Source organism: Spermophilus citellus (assembly GCF_964194105.1).
Source record: "Spermophilus citellus genome assembly, chromosome: 1".
Lineage (NCBI taxonomy): Eukaryota > Metazoa > Chordata > Mammalia > Rodentia > Sciuridae > Spermophilus > Spermophilus citellus.
In genome coordinates, this window is record NC_138182.1 from 63,981,212 (window position 1) to 63,993,860 (window position 12,649).

Sequence of the window (12,649 nt, forward strand, 5' to 3'; positions counted from 1 at the left end):
TAACACTATATTTATCCTCATTTCTATTCATTTTAATTTTACCTTTTCAACTCTGCTATAGTATTGTTTAAAAACTAGATTAAGAATATGATATTAAACTTGATAGTACTATTTTTTCAATAGAATTTGCAATACCTATTTAACATGTAAATTTTCTACAGTTGATGTTCTAAAATGCATTTGATTTCCTTTAGGTATAAACATGTAGAACACATTAATTCAAAAGAAAGTGAACATTTTCATAAGTGAAAATATATGTTTTGATTACATATTCATTTATTATTCTTTATTTTGACATAGAATTTGATTACATTCACTGAAACACAATTACATTGGTATACATATTAGTTTCATATCTTAATTCAATTGAATAATTTTTTAAAAAAATGACATCACCATATGAACTATTTCAATATTATATTCCAAGATATTGCTATTTATTGTTCTAAAATACATTTTAACCTTTAAACTTAGATTATTAAATCAAGAATGTAATAATTTTTCTCAGAGGTTTATCAATTAACTTGCCTGAACTGGGTGGCTTTAACTTGGAGTCTCTCATGCTGTTGCCATCAGATATGAAGTTGGATTTTAGTTCTTATAAGAGACCTTTTGAAATGATTATAACAGTAAATGCTTAGAACATAAGAACTGCTAAACAACAACAAGAAGAATGGCATAAGAAGAAAACGTATTGAAAGAAGGAGGAGGAGGAGCAAGGGGAAGGATAAGATGAAAAGGAGAGGAGGGGAAGGAGAAGGAGAAGGAAAAGAATATGTGTATCCTTCTGAAACTGGGTATTAAATGCTTTTTCTTGAAAACACTATAATTTTTCTATTGCACTGATTTTCCAATGGTTGATTTTAATACCAAAGTTGCTTCTCCAGTAGAAGACTTAAGACATTACTTGAGAGAGTTGAGTGTGGATTATATGAGGCATTGTTTCTTTTCTATTTTTAAATTATTTTTATTTTATTTGTTCTTTTTAGTTATATATGACAGTAGAATCTCTTTTTATACTTACACAAACATGGGATATATCTTCTTCTAATTAGGATTCCAGTCTTGTGGATGTATATGATGATGGGATTCTTTGTGATATATCCATATGTGTACATAGGAAAGGTATGACAGATTTACTAGGTAGTATTACCCAATATCAAAACCACAAACAAGCACATCAAGAAAAAAAAGAACAGCAACAACAACCAAAAAAAACACTTTAGACCAATATCCATTTTGAACTTAGATCCAAAAATTCTTAATGAAATACTGGCAAATCACATATGAAAACACATTAAAAATAGTGCACCATGAGTGGTTTCCAACCCAGAGATGCAAAATTGCTTCAACATACAGAAATTTAAAAAATGTAATTCTCCACATTAATAATCTTGTGAACCACATGAGTAACTCAATAAATGCAGAAAAAAGCATTTGACAAAGTATAGCATCCATTTGTGTTTAAAACACTAGAAAAACTAGGAATAGTGGAAACTTCTCAGAATTATAAAAGTCATTCAAATCAAATCCAGGACCAATGTCATTCTGAATTGGGAAAAACTGAAAGACTTAGATCTTAAAACTGGAATGAGACAGGAATGCCCTCTTTCATCACTTCTATTCAACATAGTCCTTAAAACTCCAGCCAGTGGAATTAGGCAAAAGAATAGGAAAAGGAGAGCTCAAACTATCTGTGGATGACATGATATTATTTTTAGAAGACCCAAAATCTCCAGCAGAAAACTTTTAGAGCTCAAATGAATTCAGAAAAGTAGTAGGATTCAAAATTAACACCCATAAATCAATTGTGTTCCTGAAAGAGACCAGCTGCAATGAGTGAGTTGAAAGAGAAATCTATCCTGTTTTAGTCAGATATTTTGCTGATGTAACTAAAAGACCCAAAGAGTACAACTATAGAGGAGGAAAAGTTTATTCAGGGTTCTCAGTTTCAGAGATTTAAGCAGTCTCTATTCCTCAGGACTTGAGATGAGGCAGAAAAACATGCCAGAAGAATGTGGTAGAGAGAAGCAACTCATATGATTATCAGAAAGCAGAGAGATAAAGAGATCTCCCCTTCTATATATATATATATATATATATATATATATATATATATATATATATATATATCCCAAAGCCACACCCCCAATGTTATGACCTTACCTGCTTTCCATTAACACTCAATTAATTGCATCATGTGATTAATTCAGTGATTGGGTTAAGGCTTTTGTAACCCTATCATTTATTCTCTAAACCTTCTTACATTGTCTTATACATGAGCTTTTGGGGGACACCTCATGTTCAATCCATAATATATCCCATTCACAATAGCCTCAAAAGTAAATAAGATACTTGGGAATAAATGTACAAAAGATGTGGAAGACCTCTACAGTAAAAACTATAGAACACTAAAGAAAGAAATTGAACAAGACCTTAGAAGATACTAAGAGCTCCATGTCCTTGTATAGGTAGAATTAATATTGTCAAATGGCCATAATACCAAAAGTGCAATACAGATTTAAAGCAATTCCTAAAAAATTCCAATGATGATGTTCTTCATAGATATAAAGAAAGCAGTCATGAAATTCATTCGGAAAAATAAGAGGCCCAGAATAGCCAAAGCAATTTTAACAAGAAAAATGAGGCAGGAGGCATGACAATACCAGACCTTAAATTATATTCCAGAACTATAGTAACAAAAATGGCATGGTATTCAAACCAAAATGGACATGAAGACCAATGCAATAGAACAGAAGACACAGAGACATACACTCAGTTATTTTATACTAGACAAAAGTGCCAAAAACATACATTGGAGAAAAGATAGCCTCCACAGCAAATGGTGTTAAGAAAACAGGAAATCCATATGTAGTAGAGTGAAATTTAAACCCTGTTTCTCACCCTATGCAAAACTCAACTCTAAGTGAATCAAAGACCTAGTCTTACACAAGAAACCATGCACCTACTAGAAGAAAATATCAACCCAACACTTCAATACGTTGGCTTCCTCAATAAGACTCCTGAAGACCAAGAAGTAAAACCAAGAATCAATAAATGGGATGGTATCAAACTAAAAAGCTTCTTCACAGCAAAAAAAAAAAAAAAAAAAAATCAAAAGCATGAAGAGTGCACCTATAGGATGGAAGAACATGTTTACTACTAGCACCTCAGATAAAGCATTAATTTCCAGGATATACAAAGAACTCAAAAAGCCTAACAAACAAAAAACAAATAATCCAATCAATAAATGAGAAAGTAACAAAACAGAGTCTTCAAAAAGAAAAAAATATGAATGGTCAAAAAATATATTTTAAAAAGTTCAACATTTCAAGCAATTAGAGAAATGCAAATTAAAACTACACTTATATTTTACCTCACTTCAAACAGAACAGCAATTATCAAGAATACAAGTAGCAATAAATATTGGTGTAGGGGTAAGGAAAAGGGTACATTCATACATTGTTGCAACCACTATGGAAGCAGTATGGAGATTCCTCAAATAAATAGGAATGAAACCTCCATAAATCCCATTCCTTGGTATTTATCTAAAGGAGTTAAGGTCATCATACAACACTTACCAGCCACATCAATGTTGATAGCAGCAAATTAATTCACAAAAGCTAAGCTATGGAACCAACCTAGATGTACATCAACAGATGAATGGATAAAGAAATTGTGGTATATAGACAAAATGGAATATTAATGTGCCACAAAGAAGAATTCCTTTATGATATTCACCAGTAAATGGATGAACCTGTGTGAAATAAGGCAATTCCAAAAAACAAAAATCAAATGTTTTCTCTGACAAGTGAATGTTATGCTACAATGGGTGAGGTGGGGGAGGATAAAAATTCAGGTGGATAGGAATAGGAGTCATTTTGTTTCTATGTAAGCCCAGTTCTGCCCTTGAAGAACTAAATAAGTCAACAATGTTTAAATCTCCTGCCATGTCTTGTGACAAATAATTGTTCAACATCATCTAAATTATAAGTCATCCTCTGTTCATCCTTTTCTTATTTTACAATACAGAGGTTAACATTGGTTGTATATAATTTTCACTTGTTTATGACTGAAAAGATTAATAAGAGAGATAGCCATTTGCCCCTTAGTTTGATGGCTGATCACAGAATCCATGGTGCATAGTCTATAATTTTCTTTTTGCCATGTGAAATCAGTTACCAGGACAAATTTATGGGGGTTGAAGTAATCCATTTTATTCAACAATAAAATCATTTATGAAAGACCATGTATGGTTTGCTCGAGCTCATTTTATTTCTTTCTCCAAGCAACTAAAACCAAGAGAAGCAAAATTTATCATGTTAATATGGATTGTCATATTCAGTAATATAAGTAATATTTAAGAAACAATAAGCTAAAATAATTGGAAATATATTTTGTACTTACTGTCATTACCCCAAACTCAGCCCTCTGATTCCTAGAATAGTAGACATTACAGTTCTGTATCCCAGTTTCAGATTCCCAACAGGGCTCTACTGATATGCAATTACTCTAAAATAAAAGTTGTAACTATAAGAAGCACACCAGTAACACTTCTCTTACAAAATTAATTATTCATTAGTTTCTATCTATTTTTGGTCATTGCTCAATATCTTCAGATTATTGCTGTTTAAAAAACTATTGTCAGTATTTACATTATTTTTAGGAAATTTGGCCCCAAACAACTTACCCATCCCTATTTGAAGTGCAACCCTGAATGCACAATTTTGACAGACATTGACATTTCCATCAGTGAGTAACATTGTCTCATCCATTCATGTTACTTTGGTATTGCTGTTTACATTGGTAGACAATGCTGCTTCTGCTGTTTATTCTCTGGCTCACTGGGCAACTGATATCACTTTTCCTAATGTGATTAAAAGGTGAACTGATAAAATTTTTCTATGGTGTATCCTGTAATTGAGAAGAAACTCTCCATTTGCATTAAGGTTATTTATAGAAATGCCTACCAATATTTTCATCTTTAAGGTTATTGTCTTTTTAATATTAACAATGTCCCTGTTTTCTGCATTGTACATATAGTTAGGAAAAATACAAGTAATAAAGCCATGCTAATTTCAAGTTCACCACTCATTCCAAAATGTGAATATTTATTATTCAGTAAAGTTTATCTGCCAGGCTTTGTTCCTCAACCTGATTTTTCCCCCAAGTACTTATTCCACAAAGTGACTCCTAAAAGACCAGAACATTTCTGAATATCACCTGTGCACAAAGTAATGCTGAAATAAAGGTTATAAAAGTCACAGGATTGATAAATACATTTAAACAATGATCTTTGTAATACAATAGGAATACAATTTGTTAAGAAAACTAGAAGTAAACATACAAAAAAAAATGATAGTAATTTCAGCTAAATGGAACCATTAAAAATTATTTTGTTCTTTAAATGTTTTAAATCATATCCAATTTTCTAATGGTTACTACTTTTATAATCATAAATTATTCAAAAAGATGCAAAAATATAAAGTAAAGAATGTAAAGAAGAAAGTAAAGAAGACATAAATATTACTTGGATATACTGGAGATCTCACTGTGACTTAGAACAAACTCAAATGGTCAGAATGGGAAAAGATTTAACTATCCTTATACCAAAGCACACGAGGAGAAGAATGTAGTAGTTTTTAGTAATGTTTAAAAATTCACTGTGTGTATGTGTAGGTATCATTGTGTATATGTGTGTGTGAGAGAGAAATTATCATAGACTCCTTATTTTTCTTCATATATGTGCTAGATCTGATCTTGACTTTTATTTTCTTCTTATTCATCTCCTATATCCCCCCAGATGTGAATTGCAGGCTTTTCCATTCCTTCCTTTCTTTATGTGAATATTTATGCTTACTATTCTCTTCCCTAGATAGCTTAACCTGATTATCTAGACATTACAATGGACAAATCTACTCTTTTCTGGAGGAAAAAACAAAACTTGTTATGAGTGATTAAGACATGGTCCTTAATTTCAGAATTATAGGAAAGGTATGAAATAATGATATATATATAATATAAATATACTGAAAATATTATCATTATAATTCACTATGTAGTTTATAGTGATTAATACTATTCCACACGTGGTTAAAATGTGAGAGATAATAATGAATATGTAAATTATAAACAAAATATGGAGATTCCTAAATCTTACATAATAAGGATCATAAAGGATTTAAAAAACAAAAGAAAAGCTATTCTCTGGAACAGTGAATGTCTTATTAGTTTAAAGATCCATAATGTCAGGACAAGAATTTACTAAAAGTATAAGACAATTCATGGAAAGAAACTGCAAAATCAAAAAGATTATTAGTGAATGCAGGATTTTCATGTTCTTAAGAAACTAATACCAAGATATATATATGTATGTTGTGGGGTACCAGGGATTGAACTACAAGGCACTTAAACCACTGAGCCACATCTCCAGCCCTATTTTGTATTTTATTTTATTTAGAGACAGGGTCTTACTGAGTTGCTTAGCACTTTGCTTTTGCAGAGGCTGGCTTTGAACTTCCAATTTGCCTGCCTCAGCCTCCCAGCCACTGGGATTACAGGCATGCACTACCACACCCAGCCCAAATTACATATTTCTGAGGAAGAAAAATGGGATAGTAAACTGTATGACCTTTACAAATATTACTACAATAAGCAAAAAGATGATATATATGAAATGATGTTCATCAAGATGCTCTTATTTAAGAATTTTTCTCAAACATATATTATCATTTGATGATTTGATGAACACTAAATGGAATTTAAAGATCCTAAATAATAAATTAAAATCTGAAAAATCAAAAAGTTGGCTTAGACTAGAGAGAGATGTTAGACTGACTTCAATTCTCAGGCAAACCACACATCACCTTGTCCTGCAAAGCTGAATGCCATTCTCCACCTTCAACCACTTGCTAACAGTGCAGAATTCTTATAGACTGTAATGTTCTCTCCCAGTGATAGCTAATGTAATAACTCTTTGTATGACATGCACCTTAGCGGAATAGTACAGTTTCTTTGGAATTGTCTCCAAATTACTTCAGTGGAATTTTATTCCTCCTAAAAATTTGTTGACACAAAGAAAAGTAATGTTATGCTTATATTTCAGCTGATTCAGTAAAGAAAAAAAATGTTCCTCATGAAACATTTATTTTCAATTGGAAGTCATAAAGAATCCATTTGTTTTATTGTGCTATAGAACTAATACAACATGAAGTTTCATAGCAAATAAAGATAGATGAGTGAAGTTACAAGCCCACTAAGAAAGTTATGTTGACAGATTGATACAAAAGCATCATATATTCTGGTTGACAAATGAGTCTTGTAACTATTTTTTATGAGGTAGGCTTGATTTCTGATCTACCCATTTTCCAAATGTGATTATTAAAGGCAATACTCAATCTTCATGGATAAATGGTATGTATGAAAAGCATACTAGAAGTAAAAAGCATACTAGAAGTAAAATCATATGAGAAGTGCTATGTTTTTTCTATATATAGTGTTATGTGTATGGCATTGATTGTTAGTTAAATGCAAGCTACTCCACAATCTCTTTTTCCATCTGTTCCCTTGGAGGAAATGAGGACGCATGCAAATGTATTTATATTTACATTTCCTTCAAGAGTGAGAATTTTACTTTCAGTAAATATGAACTGTCAGTCAAATTTTGGAACAGGAACTAGGTTAGGAATAGAAATAGAATATAAGGCAGAAGGCTAGGCGAAGGAAAAAAAACATTTTCCTACTTAAGATTAGGACAACTAAGGAAAGAATAGGATTAAAATCCATAGAGAAAATATATTAATATTCATAATATTCAACACAAAAATGATAAAACATATAAACAACTAACTAAAACAGAGAAAAATGTATATGAAAATTTTATAAGTTAACAATAAGAGCAAAATAAAGTTAATTTACAGTGTAGAATTATAATTGTAATAATACAGAAAGACACTAATATCATATAATAGGTAATTAATACTATCTGAGAGGTCCTGGATGGTGTCTCAAAGCCAGAGATATATTAGGTCCAAAAAAGGATATACACCAAGGCAGTAATGATAGGGAGACATGAAGTATGCTCTATTACAACAACATTCCCAAGGTTATAAAGGTACATTACCAAGATATATATAAATGATATGCAAATTCTAACTTTGCATAAGGCCAGGCATGGTTGGTGCAAACCTGTATCCTCAATGCCTTGGGAGGCTCAGGTAGAAGGTTTGCAAAATCAAGGCTATTTCAGCAACTTAGTAAGACACTGTCTCAAATCAAATTGAAAAGTACTGGAGATGTAGCTCAGAGGAAGCAGGCCCCTGGGTTCAATTTCCAGTACTGATAAAAAATAATGAATAAAATTTCACAGGTTGTAGGTTACAACACAACAAGAATGAAAATATTATTAGGAAACATAAAGAATTTTTATTTTGGAGGTATAACAATGGTTGAATTTGAAACTTTTATATGATTTAATTTAGTAATTATAGAAATAAAGCCAAAAGTCAGACAATACTGCACACTGTCCACTAGGTTGAAGCATTTGACTTTACTTACTCTGCACCTGCTATAATCTAAGCAATCTTTGAAATTTATTTTCACTTGAGTCTATTTTCTTATTTTAACATGGGTGGATCTAGTAAGCAAAAGTAAAGTGCTAAAGATAATATCCAGTATATAATAAATGGAAAAAAAGCAATAAGAAAATCTCATGCAAGTTTGTTTTAATTGCCAAATTTATGTAAATAGAATGATGTTTTGTGTTTTGAGGGTGCTCATGGGGAGTACTCTGTGGAGTGTGAGAATAAGAAAAGGCAAGGTACACTTTTATAAGTTATTTCTTAACCAGACTTAGAAAAATGGGAAATTGAGCAGGAAGTCAACCCATATTAAAGGGAGATGAATGGGAAGAGCCAAATGAGGAATACTGAACACTAAATATATTAAAAATGACATCTTCACAAAGGAGGTGAAATTGAAGCAGCCAATTGGAGATTAATCAGATTAATTAATTAATTAGATAAATTAGAGATTAATAGAGAGTTTGATTAAATTATGTACAACAAATTATTTTAATGCTTCTGTGGAAAAATGTTCTTGGTTGTAGAACAATTCAGTGCCTTACAGGGATGGTGATGTATTATTAAGTATAAAATCTGTGGGGTTCAGGAAAGAATATTTTTGTATTACATTTGCAACTTTTCAATAAGCATGAAATGAGTTCTGAGTTTTAAAAATACATAATTCAATTTTTATTTAAAATGGAGGATATGAGAAGTCAATGAGGCTTGTAGGCAGGGCCGTAGCATGATTAGTTTTGCTATTTAAAACAAGAAATGTTCTTACTACACTCTAATACATAGCTTATAGATGATAGGAATTAAAAAAGGGAGATTAGTCAGGAACTTTGTTTTTTTCACCCATATTTCAGAAGAGGATAGTCAGATGCAAGTAAAAATACATAGGAGGGTAAACATAATAATGTATTAAAAAATAGGGCAAAATAAAGACATCTTGGTGAGGGGCATTAGAGAGAAAGAACAATTATGACTTGTCTCTCAAATCCAGCCTAGGAATTATCTTAAAGGAAATGTCATTTATTGATATATGTAAGACAAGAATATGCAATTAAATGGTTTTGAAATCTGGGGAAATTTTTGGACCAATGTATGTATGTATGACTTACACTTCTCATCTACTATTTTCCTATTATAGCAGTTGAACTACTACAAAAGCAAATTCTTTTTTTTTTAATACAAGAGATTTTTTTTTAGAGAGAGAGAGAGAGAGAGAGAGAGAGAGAGAGAGAGAATTTTTTTTTAATATTTAGTTTTTAGTTTTCGGCAGACACAACATCTTTGTTCGTATGTGGTGCTAAGGATTGAACCTGGGCCCCACGCATGCCAGGCAAGCGCGCTACCACTTGAGCCACAACCCTAGCCCCCAAAAGCAAATTCTTATTTTTCCAAATGAAAGTGGCAAAATTCACATTTTACCACAATCTTCTATATCAGGAAGGATTTGAATTGTGTTTTGAACATGATATCTCAATACGTGGAACTATCAAGTTTTTATAATCATCAGTAGACACAACTGATGGGCTAATTGAAGCATCATGGAACAGAATTTTAGCTACATCAGCTCCAAAAAAATGAGTTAATAAACATCATACTATAAATAGCAACTTATTTCAGAATAACAAAATCATATAGTACCTTTAATTAATGTTGTAAGTGTAAATGTTATGAATTTAAAGTTGCATTTATGCATAAAATATAAAAGTCTTTGTAATTTTAAAAAAATTTCTTACAAAAATCATATCAATCACTGGATGGCCATTAAATTATCAGGCTTGACAAACACTCACTTGATCAAAGTTTCTAGCACAAACAGCAAAACAACTGTTCTGGCCCAGAATGTTGTCTACAAATACTCAAATAGTTCATAAAATCATCTACCTTTTAAATTAAAAAAAAAAAAACTAGAGTTAAAAAATTTTGTCATCATCAGATAATATTACTTATATAAATGAAACTTTACAATATGCAATTGAATTTAGTTGTATTCTCAAATTAAAGAATGAGTTTAGAATGAATGTTGGGTTTATTATTTTTACCACTAAATTATGTACTACTTGATTTCATTCTACAAAAAACAATGAAAAAGGTAAGTGCTAATTGTTATAAACAATATTTTTCAAGTCAAGCAAAATAATATCAGTGCATCTCCTGTCAAATAGATACCATGCAGGAAAATGTAAGTTTGGAAACTACATAATACACAGTCTTGACAGGATTCAAAATGAAGACGAGAGTTTGTTTTTTGCAAATATTGTAAGGGTTACTGCAATTTTTTAAAAAGCTTGGTCACAAAATTGGATGAATGAGTTTTAAGGATGCAGAAAATGATAATGTGAATGAAACTATGCTCTTACTGTGCATTACACAGATTCATTCAACACACAGCTTTGGTGCCTCCAACTCAGATTTCATTAGTGGAGCTTCTATGAAGAACTAACTTGAACTAAATGTTCTTAAGAAGTTCATTTTTTTTTCTGGTACTAGAGATCGAACCCCTGAGTGTTTTGCCACTGAGTACATCCCCAGCCCTTTTTATTTATTTTTAAATTTTGAGATAGGGTCTCACTAAGTTACTTAGGGCATTTCTAAGTTGCTGAGGATGGCCTTAAACTTGGGATTCTCCCGTCTCATGTTCCCAAGCCACTGGGATCACAGGTGTTCACCACCACATCCTGCTTAGAACTTTGAAAGTAATGCACACAGGATTTCTTTATGGGTGAGTGATAGTAGGTCTAATAAGTAGAAAAAGTAGAAAGTTAAATGATTAACAAAGCGCCATAGTGTTAATGAATGAAATAGGGTAGAATCCTTTAATTTGTAAAAGGTGTGTGTATATTTTAGCTCTGAAACTATTCCTAATTAATTAATATTAAACATTAGCTCTACTGTGATATTATTGGTATTGAAATGCAGGAATCAATTAATTCTTTAGCTCATTTGATTTAATCTTAATTAACTTTTCAAAAAGGCTTTGTTAAGACATGTCCTAGAATTCCTGACATCTTTTCTAACAACTTCCAACTCAAAATACTTCATGTATCCTTTATATGCTTTACCATTATTGTATAAATCTTTAACCCCAGTTGTTTTTGCATGCCTCTAGTCTGCCACTTTTTATATTTTCACCGTTATATTTACTATAGCTGGCTCATCATTTATTTTGCTTGAAATATTATCTCTAGTTGTGTATTTTCTTTTAACTAATTAATATGTAATTCCATTAATTTGACTTTAAATACTTTTAAAGTAATTGACTAATATATATTGTAGGAAGAGTTACTCTGGTTCAGTGGAATACTAGGAATTCATTAAAGTGATAATACTAAAGTAGTAAAATAATGTAAATGAATAATGTCAGAAAAAAATGTCTTGATAAATCTTATCATTTTTGAGGTATAATTACATTTGTAAACTAATACAGCAGATCAGTGTTTCAGTGCATGTTCATCCTCATTCTCATCTTTCCTTTGTGATAAACCTAAACTTCTTTGCCAGGAAAGAGTAGGAGGCATCACTGTCTTCTGTTGACAGTTGTAAAGTCAGCTGAGATCATCAGTGATGATTTTCTCTGGCTCCAAGGAGTCCTGTGGTATATCATGCACTGTGGAGCTGCAGGCAGATAGGTTTTTAAAATAAAAATATGATACAATTTTTAACAATAATAAATTCTTCAAGCTGTGCACATGGAGTGTTTTTCCATTTGTGTCTTCTTTAATTTTTGTCCTTAGTGTTTTCTGTTGTTTTCAGCATATAGGTCTTTTACCATATTAGTCAAGTTTATTTATTTCTAAGTATTTTTTATGATTTTGTAAATAAGAACATTCTTAATATTCTTCTTAGAAATCCATACATTCCCCATCAAAATCTCTGTGGCATATTTATATAAATAAAACTTGGAAAATTCACCTGGAATAGCAAAGGATATGGAATAAATAAAACAACCATGAGAAAGAGGAATAAAGTTGAAGCCATTACACTTAATCATATTCAAATACATTACAATCTACAACAATTAAAACAGAATGATACTGACATAAAAGCTAACATATAGACCACTTAAGAAGAATGGA